General features: G+C 48.7%; 1 protein-coding gene across 1 annotated transcript in view; it reads left to right on the top strand.

Moving 5' to 3' along the window:
- LOC139594002 (putative protein FAM47C) overlaps positions 1-16,243 on the top strand; it is a 128,880-nt gene that overhangs the window by 112,053 nt on the left and 584 nt on the right.

Here is a 16,243-nt window from a genome sequence, read left to right on the forward strand (position 1 = left end):
CAGTGACAAAAACTCTGCCTTTCCTTATCACACTGGTACCAAAACCCAGATAAAACTGCACAGAAGAGGGTGAGGGAAAAGATGCATTGCAGGCTGACAGGCTGGAGTGACCCCAGCCAGGGGAGCTGGGGGTCACTGAGAGCACCTGGTGGGAGCCCCCAGCCCTTCTGGGGTGACCCCAGCCAGGGGAGCTGGGGGTCACTGAGAGCACCTGGTGGGAGCAGCCCAGGCACTGAGCATGGGGTGACCCCCAGGGCAGCCAGAGCTCCCCTCTGTCAGATGAGGTGATACCATACACAGGCTGGTAAATTGGGAATCTTGTGCTTGGTTATTGCTGAAACGAGGTCATTCGAAGATCCTGAATTCAAATTACAGTATTCTGGCGTTTACATTTTAACAACAGTTTTGCCCTCCCTTCCATGTTTTACATGTGCAGATGGTTCTGACACATGCTACCCAATGCTTTTTTGTGGATGTAGGTTTTTGGGTTGTTTTTATTTTCCCTTGGCAAATCAGAAAGCTGCTCTAGGAAACCTAATGGATGAATTGTCTGTTCTCCAACACAATGAAGCTGGTGCCAAGTTTCCAAGCAAGAGCCATCAGGAAGCTTTCAACCATAATGCTCAAGACAGAGCTTTCAGATATGAAGTGGAACAGAAATCTCGGTGCTGTCCCTGTCCAGCAGGGAGAGGGAAGGCTGTGGCACATCTGGTAGCAGTGGCACAGCATCACCTCACTGCTTAGCAGGGCTGTCAGCAAGAGCAGGAGCTGTGCAGCAGAATGGCAGCAAGGTGAGGAGAGCTGGCCTGGGGAAGCACCCTCGGAGCTCCCTCTAATGCTACCTCCCTGCACATCTTGAGTGAGCCAGCAGCAGAGACGCTGGGCACAGCAGCTGGCACAGCCCCATGCCAGGGCTGCTGCTCACACTGGGGCGTTCTCATCAGAGACCTCCCAAGGGAAGGAACTGCTGCTAGCACCTTCCAACCAGAAAGTTTGGACTGCCTTCAGTTATTGTCTTACCTCACCAAACACAGCACCTCAGAAGAGAAGGGTTCCCCAAGCCAGCCTCAGCTCTTACCAAACACATCAGGAAAGTGCCCAGCACCTCCTATGGGCATGCCCTGGAGCTCAAACCTTGGGCTGAGCTCACCCTGCCTTCTCCTGGGAGGAGAGAGGGTAACTCCTGGCAAACAGGGGTTTATCCCAGTGCTACCACTGCTCTGGAGGCTGGCTCAGAATCCGTCACTGCTCTCTGGGTGATGGTGGGGTGGCAGTGACCAGGGCACAGGTGATTGAGGTGTGGCTGCCTGCAGAGACAGGCACAGCAAACCCTGGGGCTCTGCTGCAAAGTGCTCTGAGCACCCAAACCTCGGGCTGAAAATAGGCCAGGAAGGGTGCTCTGGAGGCACCACTCACAGACAGGAGTCCAGGCAACAAAGAGGGAAACACCTTTTCCTTTTCTTTTGCTCTACCACCAGCAGAGTGCCAGGCTGAATCCATGCTGCGGCTGTGTCAGCTCCTCCTCCTCCTCCTCCCAGGTGTGAGCAGGTGATTTGCTGCCCTCAAACACATCTCAGCCATGTCCCAGTTGGACTGCACAGCTGAGACACACCATTTCCTACAGCAGGAACCTGCTTGGACATATCAAATGGGCCTAAATAAGAAGACAAAACCATTTACATAGTAGAAATTCCCCAGCTGGACTCTCTGCTGGGTCTTATTACAGCCTCCATGTCTGGGCAGTTTTGTATTATCATATTTTCTAGAATATTGGGTAAAGGTGACAACAGGAGAAACAGTGAGGAAAATTATAATAACCTCAGGAAAAAAAAAAACCAACAGATTATTGATCATAAAACTGAGACAGTTACAGATTCAAAATGAAAGTTTGGTTTAATTTCTCATGTTCCCCAGTCTCACAGGTCCCAAACAGTCTCTGTTTGATTATTTGAAATATTTGATTGTTAGGTTTTCCAGAAAGAGATGAGAAGTCTTAGCTCCAAGTTTATCCAAGACATATTCTTTTACCTTCACAATGAAAGTGCACAGGATGGAAAGAGCCTGGCTGAGCAGGTCCCAGCACAACACAGCAATCATCCTGCCTCCCACAGAATGGTAAAAGGGCTTTTGCTCCTTGAGCCATCCCGTCGGAAGGATAGGGCAGACATGATCTGCCTGTAACCACTACTTTTGATGGCTAAAAGAGTTAATTAGAACTTCTGAAACAATGACATCCGATATCTCAAATATGATTCATCCTGCGCCTGCACAAATCTCCTGAGGGTCATTTTCATAGTAAATTAATCTCTCTAATATCAGACTGAAGCTATCAGCAGTGACACCATGGCCACAGTGGTGGCAGCAGCAGTGGCCATGCTGCAGAGGCATGGGGGTGAGGCTGATGGTATTGAGTCTGACAACACAAAAAATTAGCTTAAAATTAAAATAGCTCAAATGGCACCAAGTGCAACAGAGGCTTTTTCAGCCCCTGGCCATGTCTCTGTTCCTTCATCCTTCCATCAGGAACGGATGGGGACAACACCACTGGACTGTCCTGCAGCACTCCAGAGGTGCTGCTGGGAAGCGCTGGAGACCAGGACAAAGCCCCAGTTCCTGCTGCTCCCAGCTGTGGAGACAGGAGCTGCAGTGACTGTTCCTGAAACCTTCCAGGAGCAGAGGGGATGAGGGGTACCCAACTGGCCAACATGGACACAACAGCGGCCACTCTGCCCTGCCTTCCATCGCTCAGCCACGGAGGAGACACCCTGGTGCTGCTGAATTAAACACCATTTCCCTCAGCTTGCCTTCCAGCACTGAGTATTGTAGCTGGACTCCTGAGCAGTGTTCAACAGGGAGATTTCAGCAGTCACAACATGCACTGGGAGCTGGGTAAATAAACAACAGCAAGGAGCTGAGCTGTTCTAACTCCTCAATAGCCTCTGCCTCCGAGACCCCCGCTCCCTTTTGTGGGGCTCTAAGCCATTCCCTGAGTACATCCTGGAAGTAAATTCGTCTGCTGCCTACTTGCAAGCAAGTCAGATAATAGTTCATATTTTTCTTGGCAAGATGAGCTTCATAACTGGGTTCTAGCAAATATACTCTGGGATTTATACACTCATTTCATATGCCATCAAAATTCTACAATATTTGACCAAATTTTTCTTTTTTGGCAAGCATTCTTGCCAGGAGGTTCATTAGCCAAGATTTGCAAAACTGGAAGAAAAAAATCAATGTTAGCACAGGCAGAGCAAATTCATTTGCTGATTAATTCAGGGATTGCTGGTATTTTCTTTAGCCCCAATTGTCACTGGCAATACACAGGATGTGGCAACTGTTGAATCTCAAAGCCTTTAGGGTCACTCACAAACCAGGCTGAAACCGTGGCCAGGCTGGAATTTCATTAAGGACAGGGAGGCATTTTGCTGAAAAATCCAATATTAACCCTCATTAAAAAAATGTAACAGTTAAAACTAAGACACGTGGCCTTTTTCCTCCTGCATCTTCAGTTTTCATTTTCTGGCAGCCTGGGCCCCTTCTTCCCAGTTCCCACTGCCCCTCCAGCAGCAGCAGCAGCACAGGCTCCCTCCAGATCCTCGTGGTCTACCTTGGCTGGAGAGGTGGGGCTCCCTGGCAGCTCAGCACACCCTGAGCTCCTGCTTCACCTGCTCAGTCACCTGTGCCCTGCACAGAGCCTGGGGTGGCACTGTGTCCTGGGGCAGCGGGGATGCCTCCCAGCCCACCCGCGGGGCATTAGGAACCAGCAAATTGGGGAGCAGACCAGGGTGTAGGGGGGTTCCCCTTGCAGGGGTTTGGGGGTTCCCTTTGCCAGGGTTTGGGGGTTCCCCTTGCAGGGTGGTGGGGTTCCCCCTGCAGGGTGTTGGGGAGTTCCCCTTGCAGGGGTTTGGGGGTTCCCTTGAAAGGGTTTGAGGGTTTCCCTTTGTAGGGTGTTGGGGGTTCCCCTTGCAGGGGTTTGGGGGTTCCCCTTGCAGGGGTTTGGGGGTTCCCTTTGCCAGGGTTTGGGGGTTCCCTTTGCAGGGTGTTGGGGGGTTCCCCTTGCAGGGGTTTGGGGGATCCCTTTGCAGGGTGTAGGGGCGTTCCCCTTGCAGGGGTTTGGGGGTTCCCTTTGCCAGGGTTTGGGGGTTCCCTTTGCAGGGTGTTGGGGGGTTCCCCTTGCAGGGGTTTGGGGGATCCCTTTGCAGGGTGTTGGGGGGGGTCCCCTTGCAGGGGTTTGGGGGATCCCTTTGCAGGGTGTTGGGGGGGGTCCCCTTGCAGGGGTTTGTTTCACAGGCACCTGCTGGTGAGGCTGGCAGCCACATGGGAGCCTCTCCTCACTACCCACCCAATTTGAAAGAGTGATGCCAGCAAGGGAGGGAGCTCCAGCACCATGGCCATGCACTACATTCGTAGAACTCACGCAGGATGAAGAGGCAGATTGAAATCCTGCCGGTCAGAAATGGACACACAATGTCAGTGCCAGTGTGTCACACCCCGCTGCCTTGGGTGCTGTGTCAGGAGGGAAATCCTGCCCCATCCACACTGCTGGAGTGGTCCCAGCTGCACTGACAACTTCAAAAGCAGTGTAAATCCTTGAGGCTCAATGGGTTATGCATTTGGTGTGCAGGGTTTCCAGACACAGAAGCACAGAAGGAAGCAGAATGACCAGTCCTCCTTCCAACCAGTGTCCAAGGCCAGGCTGGCAGGGCTCAGAGCGGCTCAGTCTAATGGAAGGTGTCCCTGCCCATGGCACGGGGGTGGAATGAGGTGAGATTTAATGTCCCTTCCAATCCAAACCAGTCTGTTGTTCTGTCATTCCATGAACCAGAGACATCCAAGCAGCTGTGCCAACAGTCCTCCGAGGGTGACCAAGCACTCAGTGCCATGTCAGAAGCATTCACCATGCCTGAGACAGACACAGAGCCTGAGAGCAGCCCCACCACCACCACCACCCTCCTCCTGTAATTACAAAACAAACTATGCAACAAAATAAATGAGGTTGGTAATTTGTTATCGTTCTGCTGCTCCAGCAGCATGCTGAGGGTTGTAAATTAGGTGCTGTATTAAAAATGACAGAATCACTGTGAGTTCTGCACAGAGAGGGGGATTTCACTGAGGTGTTTGTGCATCTCAGCATTTGCACACAGCAACAGCATAGAGGGAAACAGCAACACAAACACTGAGAGGCCACGATGCTGCTTAATATTGCACAAGAACAGAAATCTGAGGGGGAATTCTTATGTGGGTGCAGTGTGTGTTGGAGCAGGGTCCTGACAGTGGCAGCAAGGCAGGAAGATGAGGGGAGGTGGCACCAGGTCCCCAGCCAGTGGGCAATGGGTAGTGGGCAGACAGCAGAGGGTGGCAGGCAGTGGGCATCCTGAGAAAGCCACGTTCCCACAGGGATCCCTCCTGAGCTGCACTGCTGCTCCTGCAGGAGCAATTTTGAGCCATCCTCAAACGGGTGCATCCCCTCTCTGAATGCCCTCTGTCACCTGGCCCGAGGGGCTCAAGGAGCCCATAAACAGATGGAGGTGGTCAGAGCCATCAGCTGTGCAGCACCTGGGGAGCAGAGCACCCAGTGCATGCCAAGGGCAGCAGAAGCACAGCCAAAGGGAACCCAGGGACAAAATCCTGGCAGGTCAGGACGATGCTGAGACTGCAGACCAACGCAGCCAGAACAATCCAATGAGCCTGGAAAGCAATAACTGAAGAGCTGTCTGGCTGAAACACAGAGCAGCAGCTCAGACACTGCTTGTTTATGACCCTTTGCACTTCCCAAAGGGTTTGACTCGGGGTGATCCCACGCTCTGAGGCAGGATTACCCTCCCTCCCTCCCTCTGTTCTGCCGAGCGCACGGCCCTGTATGGATTATTGAACTCCTCATTTGCCATGCACTCTGGGCAATGGCAATCTGTGTGCTGAGAGGACAACCTGCCGATTACTCAATTTCCATGTGCATTATTAACGTGGCACATCAAGTACACACACATCAACAGCCCACAGAAAACCCTGTTTGCTTCAGACTCACACATTATGCAAAGCAAAGAAATCACTCCAAAGAGGGCTTCCCCCCATTTGTTAGCAGGTTCAATTACTGGGCCACTTAACCTGTTTTAATGTTTATCTCCTTCTTGCTCCACATGAAAGCTTTATTGCCAGCACTACAATCATATAAATATAAGCTAGAGCCTGAGCCTGCTGAAGAGTGTTGGTTCCAGAGCTGAAGTAGAGGAGCACAGCAAGAGTTCCTGAATGGGAAGGAGGCCGGCGTGCACCATGCTGTGGGGGGATACATCTCCATTGCCATTGCAGGCACAAATTAACTCCTGGGTGTAATTAAAGGTGAAAGGTCTGGTTTAGCCCTCCTGATGCCAACATGACACAGTGAGGCTTAGCAAGGCCCCTGTCCCCCAGCATGCACAGAGAGTCCATCTTTGGTTGTATTTGCCTCTGTCAGTCACACATATCCGAAGGGTTGGTAGAAAAGATGGCCACATCTCGTTTCTATCCAGGAATCAGACAGCAGCTTTCATTCAGGCACTGTGCCATTCCCTCAGCAAGAAGCAAGGCTGCATTGGGGGCACCCAGTGCCCCAGCAGGGCTGACAAACAGCTCTGGGCACCAGGCTCACCAGGCACCCCTGCCCGCTGCTGCTGGGGCTCCACGCGGACAGGTCAGCCCCAGGCTGGCTTTGTCAGCAGGGGCAGAAATTAAACACATCCCACTTCAGCAGCTCTTGGACCGCACTGCTTTGGAATGCCCACTACAGCTTGGTCATAAGACATAGAATGGTTTATGGTCATAAAACAAATGCATGTGAAAACTTTAGAAAACTCATCAAAGTTGCACCAAAATTTCAATCTGACTCTGGGACTTTCATGGTGTTCCTTGATTCTCTTTTAGACTTCATGAAATATATGAAACACCTGAAAACTTTTTCCTAAATTTGAAAGAGATATGCATTTAACGAGACACAGAGATGCCATCATGATTTAGTAGAACAATTCATATAAAATCAAAATTTTCAGTAGGCTTACTCAATCACACTCTGTCTTTACATATGTAGAAGAGAAAGATCTACTTATTTGTTCAACACTTCACTTTTCAAAGAGTAACATAATAAGTGAATTGATAAGTAGTGAAAGCATTAACTGTCATATAAAGATTATTACTCTGGTGCTTGGTCATACAATTAAATTTAATGTTTGTTTCTCTGTCTCTGTGCAAGACGATAAGATTTCCCTTGTGAATATCAAAGAAGGGACTGATAACATGAGCACAACTGCTCTGGGTGGCCAATGTAATTCATTACTAACCATGCATGTCATTAAAACTAAATTTTGCAATTACCTTAAGTGACCTCAAACGCTAAGGAAGAAGGTAATATTTAGGTGTGATTACAATAAACATGCATAAAACTCTCCCCAAACCAGGTCACCCATTAAAATAAAAAAGAAAAATCAGAACTCATTTGAATAATACTGAGATGTAAAGCTGCATCAATTTTTTTGCTGTGTGTTCTGTGATGGACGGTAAGAGAGGTGTGATTACATCCAGAGATATGAATTTATAGTTCTCATTTCTGGATAATACAGCCAGGAACACATTAATAACAACTGAGGATCAATCAAAACCAGAAATGCTTTCTGAAAGAGGGGTAATTGAGAAACAGAAAACTAGACACCTACAACAAATGGTTCTTGAGAGAGAGACATTATTTGTGCAATATGTTGACTGTTATCTAATTAAATAGAGGAAAACATCCTGGTGGCTGGACTCCCAGAAGCCAGCCTGGCAGTTGTTGCTCAGAAGTGCTCATTAGCCACGGAGCCGTGGTGGGCTGGAGCAGCGTGTGAGCCTGCGGAGGAGCTCAGCCACTCGGGAGCTTTGCTCACCCTGGGGAGACAATGAGCGCCTCTCAGAGGAGCAGAATTTGGAGAGCTCAGGGCTGCACCACCGCCAGAGCCTCTAGCACAGCCCGTTCCTCTCACCCGTCGGAATTTCTGTGCAATGCTCACTCGCTGCTCTCTCTGGTTACGTGACCAGCCTCAGAGCAGGCTCAGGTATCTGATGGAACATCAGGCTCCAGCGATGACAGCAACGATCACCCTGTCCCCTGCTTCACAGGCTGTGCTTCACAGCTCGCACAAATCCCTGTGACAGCCCTGACTGCAGCCGGGGCTAATGAGAAATTAGGGAGGCCCTAACAATAGGAAGAAGCTGATCCATTGAACTCAGCTCAGCTGTAATTGCACTGTGTGGATGACCAGGCTGTCCTCCCAGCAAAGTCACGCTGCCCCGCTTGCCTGGGGGCTCTCAGGGCTGCTGCCACATCCTGCAGGCACCAGCTCCTGGTGTAACACTATTCCTGGCTGGTTTTCCAGCCCAAGCTCTTCCTTTCCATTCATTCCATTCATTTCCATTCCATGGCATCCCTGTATACCCAGGCCTCACAGCGGCAAACCACCATTGCAGAGACAACTGAGCACTGCCACACTTACTGAATCCATTGAATGCTTCCTTGATCAACTGAATTGTTGGTGATCCAAACTCATTTAATGTCCCCAGGAGATTCAGTTCATCAAGGTGGTACAATATGTGATCTACAGGATGTGACTGGTGCTGTTAAATTGACTACAAGATAATTAGATGCTAATGTCACCACTGTGTCAAGACGACAAGAATGTCACCCTCTACCACATCTGTGTAATTTCTGAGTGACTGCAATGTCACCTTGGAGGTTGTGTAAGGCACCCTGATGGCATGACTGCAGGGCTGCCCCATGCAGGCTGGGCTGTTCAGGTGTGAGCAGGCACCATGAGCACTGCAGGGCTGGAACACTGTCTCACCTACCACAGCACAAAGCCTGCAGCCAAGGCTGAGGACATAAATGCTGGCCTCAAACACGTTAATTAATGTCCCTCTGAAGAATGAGGACAAAACCTGAGATATTCTTCTACGCTCCCTATTTAAATGCCAAAGACACATAGAATTATGGAATCACCTGCTTGGGTTGAAAGGGGCCTTTCACGTCCTGCCATGGGCAGGAACACCTCCCACTGTCCCAGGTGCTCCCAGCCCCAGTGTCCAGCCTGGCCTTGGGCACTGCCAGGGATCCTGGGGCAGCCACAGCTTTTCTTGGCAGCTTGTGCTTTCTGAGCTCTCCCCCAGCCCAGACACCTGGATGTCTCCCAAGGTGGATTTGGGTGACAGCTGCCTCTGGAGAGCCCCATCTCCTCACACCTGCAGGTGTCCCCCCCAGCTGCAGCCACAGGAGCCCAGCGCCAGCCCTGTGCAAACGGGGAAAGCCCAGGCAGCAACAAACACCTGGTGTGACAAGGAGGGGCTCTTCACAAGGAACTCCACGCTGTCAGCAAGGACTTCACATGGATGATTCCATCTCTGACTCCTCAGTGAAGCAGCTGCAATAAAAGGCTGCAATAAAAGATTTCAATGGCCTTTGCAGCATCTGGACCAAGACCAGCTCTGGTGCCACGTGATCTAATGAGAGGGTAAATGAGAGTTCAGCACCCACCATGCATCCATACCTTCTGCTTTTATGGGGTCTGATATGTAGAAACTGTTCTCTTCTCTACCACAAACCTGAAGTCATTTAATCTCAGCTGGATCTTAGCGGCTGTGATGTACCCCTCAGTTCTTTGACACAGAAATCAAAGAAAACACTCGAAATAAAAGTAGACAGACATTGTACGACAGAGGAAGGGGTTATCAATAAAATATTATGAACTTTAAATGCACAAATATAGTCCAGAATCCCATTCTTTTTTTTTTTTTTCTCAAATAAAAAGCTGTTACAGACAGATGCCCTGTTCATAACAAAGATCATCAGGACGAGCCCCATGGCCTACAACAAACCCATTCATACCTCCCCTGGCCTTGAATTTAATTGAGGAGTCAATATTGCCTTGGTGTTTTAATTATACTCTGAAAACTTTCTTAATTACGGGCATGTAGAATGGATATGGGCACTTAGAAGTGCAGACAATCTCTGTCTTATAAATCCATTTCCCAGTGGTTTATGAGATCTGGGCACGTGCATCACCTCCAGCTCCCCTCCAACACCTCCAGCTCCCCTCCAACACCTCCAGTTCTTACCCAACACCTCCAGCTCCCCTCCAAAACCTCCAGCTCCCGTCCAACACCTCCAGTTCTTACCCAACACCTCCAGCTCCCCTCCAAAACCTCCAGCTCCTGTCCAACACCTCCAGCTCCCATCCAACACCTCCAGCTCCCCTCCAACACCTCCAGCTCCCGTCCAACACCTCCAGTTCTTACCCAACACCTCCAGCTCCCCTCCAAAACCTCCAGCTCCTGCCCAGCACCTCCAGCTACCACCCAACACCTCCAGCTATCACCCAGCACCTCCAGCTCCCGTCCAACACCTCCAGCTCCTGTCCAGCACCTCCAGCTCCTGTCCAACACCTCCAGCTCCCGTCCAACACCTCCAGCTCCTGTCCAGCACCTCCAGCTCCTGTCCAACACCTCCAGCTCCTGTCCAACACCTCCAGTTCCTGTCCAGCACCTCCAGTTCCTGTCCAACACCTCCAGCTCCCCTCCAACACCTCCAGCTCCTGTCCAGCACCTCCAGCTCCCATCCAACACCTCCAGCTCCCATCCAACACCTCCAGCTCCCCTCCAACACCTCCAGCTCCCGTCCAACACCTCCAGCTCCCCTCCAACACCTCCAGCTCCCGTCCAACACCTCCAGCTCCCCTCCAACACCTCCAGCTCCCGTCCAACACCTCCAGTTCTTATCCAACACCTCCAGCTCCTGTCCAACACCTCCAGCTCCCCTCCAGCACCTCCAGCTCCCATCCAGCACCTCCAGCTCCCCTCCAACACCTCCAGCTCCTGTCCAGCACCTCCAGCTCCCATCCAGCACCTCCAGCTCCTGTCCAACACCTCCAGCTCCTGTCCAACAGCTCGAGATCCCAGGGCCATGGCCTGTGCCCACAAACACCATTTATCCATGCATGTGACCAGTTAGGTACATAATTACCACTTTATATTCACTCTCAGCTGGAGCTTTTGAGTGCTGGGCATGTTCAGAGGCTTGACACTAAAACATGCAGAGCAGTGCATTAAGGCATCAAAAAGGGTAACTTAAAAGTCATTGCCATGGCTACATGACAACTTATTTTGCAGTATAATATGTTCTATGAAATATGTATGATCCTATTCAATATATATCATTTGTTTTTAGCCTTTCATTTCTGATAATAGCCTTTTAATGATAATCATGGTCTTTTAATGACTGTAATAATTAGACTCTTATAAATCAACAAGTTTTATGTTAAATATGCTGAAATCCTTTAAAAATATTTATTTTTCTCTGCAGTTTAGAAAGTGCTTTGCTCTTTTGCAGTGTCTGGAATCTCTTTAGAATCACATTAAAAAGTCTTCCGGGAGCCTCACTTCCTTCCCTGGCTGCCAAAGACTCCTCATGTCTTTTTCTTCTTCCTTTAAGGATGTGATAAAGACAAGAAAAATCAAGCACCCATTTTTTGCATCTAAAATGTAATTGGTAACATTCTTCATCTTTTTACTAACCAGAAACCATTAATCTTGGTCCTGAAGTTGTAAACAAGGGTCTCAGAAGAGCAACACAACACTGAAGTTGCTCCATACCCATCATCTCCCAGCACCACTGGCTCCTGGATGTCCATACAACCAGCAATAGCTCTTTGTAGACTTTGCTTTTTTCCTTTCAGAGCCAATATTAGGCAGCTTTGTAATCTATAACTTCCCCATTCTTCAAAAACCCACATCTTTCATTCTTTCTTGGTGAAAAATATTGAGAGCTGTCAGTGAGGTCATATATCCAGAAGGGAAACTCATGCTTCATTCGATCTTGCAGCGCCCCAGATTACACAGGGAGGTTTAATTTTACATCTAACAGTTACTCATTTCAACACAGCTTTGTTAGACTTTTATTAAAGACGGATGGAAAAAGAGAGAACTATTTGTAATTCTCTCTACTTTTTTCTACTTTTAAAGGGAAAGCTATATGCTGTGGAAGTTTTCCCACATGTCTGCTCCCTGACACAGACCTGACCCATCTCCTCTGTGGGTCATCCAAGAGTCTAGATTAATTGTTTTTCAAATAAATAGGAAATACAGCAAAACGTTTAAAATGACCAGCACGTTGCTTTGTGCCTGCCCTCCTGGAGCCTGCCCTGCACACCCCCAGCAGCAGGATGACCAGGAGACAGAAGGCACATTTTGGCCTGGCCCAAAGCCAGCACATTTGGTCAATATAGGTTCTAACTTTTTCAATTATGAAAAACTCAGTTTAAGCAATAATTATAGCAGATCCCCTCTATATAGTAGCAATGGAAGGAGAACACTGTCACAATTGCCTGTGGCAACAACTTGAACAAAAGTGGGTTAGAGGGGAAAGAACATAAATAGGATGAGACACACATGCCTGACTTTGAAAGGAAGAAAGACAGTTTGTGCCTAATGCATTAGAGAAATTGCTCCAGAAGAGCTCAGTGAGCCCTGGGCTTATCTGTCCCACACAGGACATGGCACACAGGCTCCAGTGGAGTTGCTGGAGCACTGGCCAGTCCCAAAAGCAGAAGAAAACCTCTCTTCTTTCTCTGTTTCCTTCCCTGCCTTTGAAGAAAAAATTCCCAAAAGACATTTGTGCAACCAATAGACAATAATATATTTATAATAAATAAGTGCAACAGAAACAAAGGCAATGTATTAAAGGAAAGAAGTGCAGTATTGAAAAGGGAAAGTGCTGGGAATGAACAGAAAATAAGAATATTGATGCTGCTGCCAGGAGCAGTACAAAATAATCATTCCTGTCCTCCTGCATCAGCATCACTGTTCAGGGAGCACACCTGGAGAATGCAAAGGCAGTTTTTGCTACGAGCCCCTCATTTCCATACAAGTACAGAGCCACAAGGTCAGACCTCGGTGGGCGCCAGGAGTCAGCCCTGCTCAGGGTCCCCCAGGCTGGCCCAAGGTGGCTCCTGGGGCTGAGCCTGTGCCCAGCTGAGCTGCAGCATGAGGCCACCACCCTCGCCAGGGCAACCCAAGGGGAGATCCTCGGGTGCCTTCAATAGCAAACAACAAGCCCAAGCATTTAAAAACAAACAAACAAGGAAAAAAACCCAACAAAACAACAACAACAAAAAAAAAGCAACCTTTCTCAGGTACATTTGCTATCAGGGAACTTGGGTCCAATCCTATCAATCCTACTAAAAGTATCATCATTTTTAGTGTAAAGCCTGGGTTACAGGACCTCATGTTCCTGTCAGACCAAACCAACCCCATCCCCCTGTCTTGCTCTTTCATGTCTCAGGCCCAAAAATCACACTACAGTCAGGAACAGACACCTTCTCCCACTCACTGAACACCACACTGGAGTCTTTCTACTGAACTCCTCCACTCTGCTTCTCACCAGACATTTCTCAAGGAGTCATTTACACTAGGAGTATTAGTTATCAAATATTTGGTGATTATATCAAAAATAGAAACTTGTACACAACATTGTAATGATAATACATTGGACTTCTGCTAGCATCTCCTCCATACTTTTTGAAGATTTTACTGTGGTTGGGGTTGGGTTGGTTTTTTAAAAAAGACTGAATGTATGGTGCCATCTCCTGGACAGTATAACCTAATCTACCACCAGTTAAGTGTTTTTCTCAAAAAACCTTGAGAGGCATTTGATTTTACTTCCCTACAGTTCACAGAATCACAGACAGGTTTGGGTTGGGAAGGACCTTAAAGCCCATCCACTCCCCATGGCAGGGACACCTCCCACTGTCCCAGGTGCTCCAGCCCCAGTGTCCAGCCTGGCCTTGGGCACTGCCAGGGATCCAGGGGCAGCCCCAGCTGCTCTGGGCACCTGTGCCAGGGCCTGCCCACCCTGCCAGAGAGGAATTTGTCCCTAATCTCCAATCTAAATCTCTCCTCTTTAGTTTAAAACCATTCCCCCTGTCCTTTCACTATCTGCCAATGTGAAAAGTCACTCTCCCCCTTTTCCTAAGTTCCTTTAGAGACTGCCAGGGGCTCTGAGCTCTCCCTGGAGCCTTCTCCTCTCCAGGTGAGCATCCCCAGCTCTCCCAGCCTGGCTGCAGCTCCGTGGCCTCCCATGGGCTCTCCAGCAGCTCCAGGTCCTGAGCTGGGGACCCCAAAGCTGGGCACGGTGCTCCAGCAGCCCTGCAGTGCCAGCTTGCCCACCCCAGAGAAGGGAGAAGACAACCAACACCCAGCCCATAATGTGACAGCTTAGCTTCAGACTGTTTGTATATAGGGAGAGAGAGACTTTTTTCCTGGGCTTTGTAAATTTATTTCCAGCAGGTATCAATGTCTGTTTAATTCTAACATTCTGCCCCGTGGGACTCATTAGCAGTTTAACAAACTGTCCGGGTACAAACACACTGCAGATAAAAAGACAGAATCTTAAAATATTGTATGTATGCCTACAAAAATAATCTGGGTGAATGATGAAGGGTGTCAGGGAAGTGCTCAACCAAATCAAACATTGAAAACATTCCTGAGATGGGCTGTTTAAATATTAAATACCCTGAACTTCTGCAAATGTCAAACAGGAGAAATGATGGAATGCTATTTTTCCTAATCTGTTTCCCACTGTAATTATGGACTCTATACTCCAGCTAAAAAGATTATTTATCTTCTGCTAAGCATTTCAATTGCTTTGTCTCCAATAAATTGCAGACATTACCTTTGACTGGTATCTAAGCCCAGCATAGTCACAGCTGATGTGCCTAGAAAATATTTAACATTTTTCTTACATACGACTTTAATAAAATGTTTATAAAATGTTTCACTTCTATTTTTGTGGAAGTTATTTTACCAAATTATGTATTGCTAAAAAAAATAATTTCTTCTACCCAGATAGATTTTAAGGAGGAAAAGCTTATTTACAGACAAATGGTGTGAATTGTATCCCCTTTTTTTATAATACCACCAGTGTAACAATATTTATATTAATATAAAGTAGTATACAAATAACAACACATGTAAGTTATTTTTCCATGAGCTGACCTGGCCACCAGCATGCAGTGGGGACACTTCCACTGTGACACAGATACACAGATAATTTATGCAAAATAAACCCAAACCATACGTAACTGCATGTGTGAGAACTGGGAAACTAATCAAGTCGAGACAGCACTAATGAGCGCTGGCAGGCAGGAGCAAGGGCTGTGCCAGGCGTGGGGACAGAGGGGAGGGAAGGACTCATCCGTGGGAACAGAGCAGGGCCATGCTCTGCAGATCCGGGGCACGGAGTCACGGGATCAGTGAGGCTGGAAAACACCTCCAGGATCACCGGGTCCCACCGGTGCCCCAGGCCCACCTGTCCCCAGCCCTGAGCCCTGAGTGCCACTCCAGGGGTGGGCACTGCAACCCTCCCTGGGCAGCCCCTGCCAAGGCCTGACCCCCTTTCAGTGAAGAAATTCTTCCTGCATGGCACAAGCCAGCACCACACCTGTTTGTTTTTGCCACCTGAACCATGTAGGCATTTCCTCCCATTTTTATGCAGCATTCAAAATCTAGTTCTAAGGAAAAGGACCAGAAAGAGCACAGATTCACAGCACTTACCAACACATTTAATTCACCTTGAAATACCAGATATTTACTGTTCTGGGTGGGAGTATAGGAAATCTGAGCTAAATCAGAGACTTTACTTTAGCAGTTATTTTTTGTTGCTATTTAAGCCAGGCAAAGCTGAGCAGCGGGTCTGGTGTTACAGGTCCATCACTGCTGAGAACAAGCAGTTTCTCACTGTGCCTCTGCAAGAGCTTAGATTACAAAAATTACATAAAATCTCAGCACTTTCATAAATATTCAGGGCTTGAGCATTTTGCATCTGAGGTGTTGGAGGGACTCGGGCTCTTCCACTGGCAGCATAGCTCACACCACGGGTGCGGGAAACCTCTCCCTCACACAGCTTGATGGGATTTGGTGGAATAAGTGTGCTCAGAAGCAAATGCCTGTACTTGTTTTTTACTGCATTACTCTAGCACAGCAGCAAGCATCACCTGTTCAGTGATAACTTTAGCTCGGGTTGTGTCCCGTTATCACAAGTGAGGTGCCAGCGCTGCGGGGCTGTGCTGGAGCGGGCACATCCCGGGGATGCTGGGTGCATCATCCAGAGATACTGCACAGCCCAGCCAGGGGCCACAAATCTGCGGGGCCTGGAGAACCTGGGCGCTGGGCAGAAAAAGGACTCCCGGAAAAGCCA

Source organism: Agelaius tricolor, unplaced genomic scaffold (genome assembly GCF_023055355.1).
Source record: "Agelaius tricolor isolate 1412-34295 unplaced genomic scaffold, bAgeTri1.0.p SCAF_11, whole genome shotgun sequence".
NCBI lineage: Eukaryota > Metazoa > Chordata > Aves > Passeriformes > Icteridae > Agelaius > Agelaius tricolor.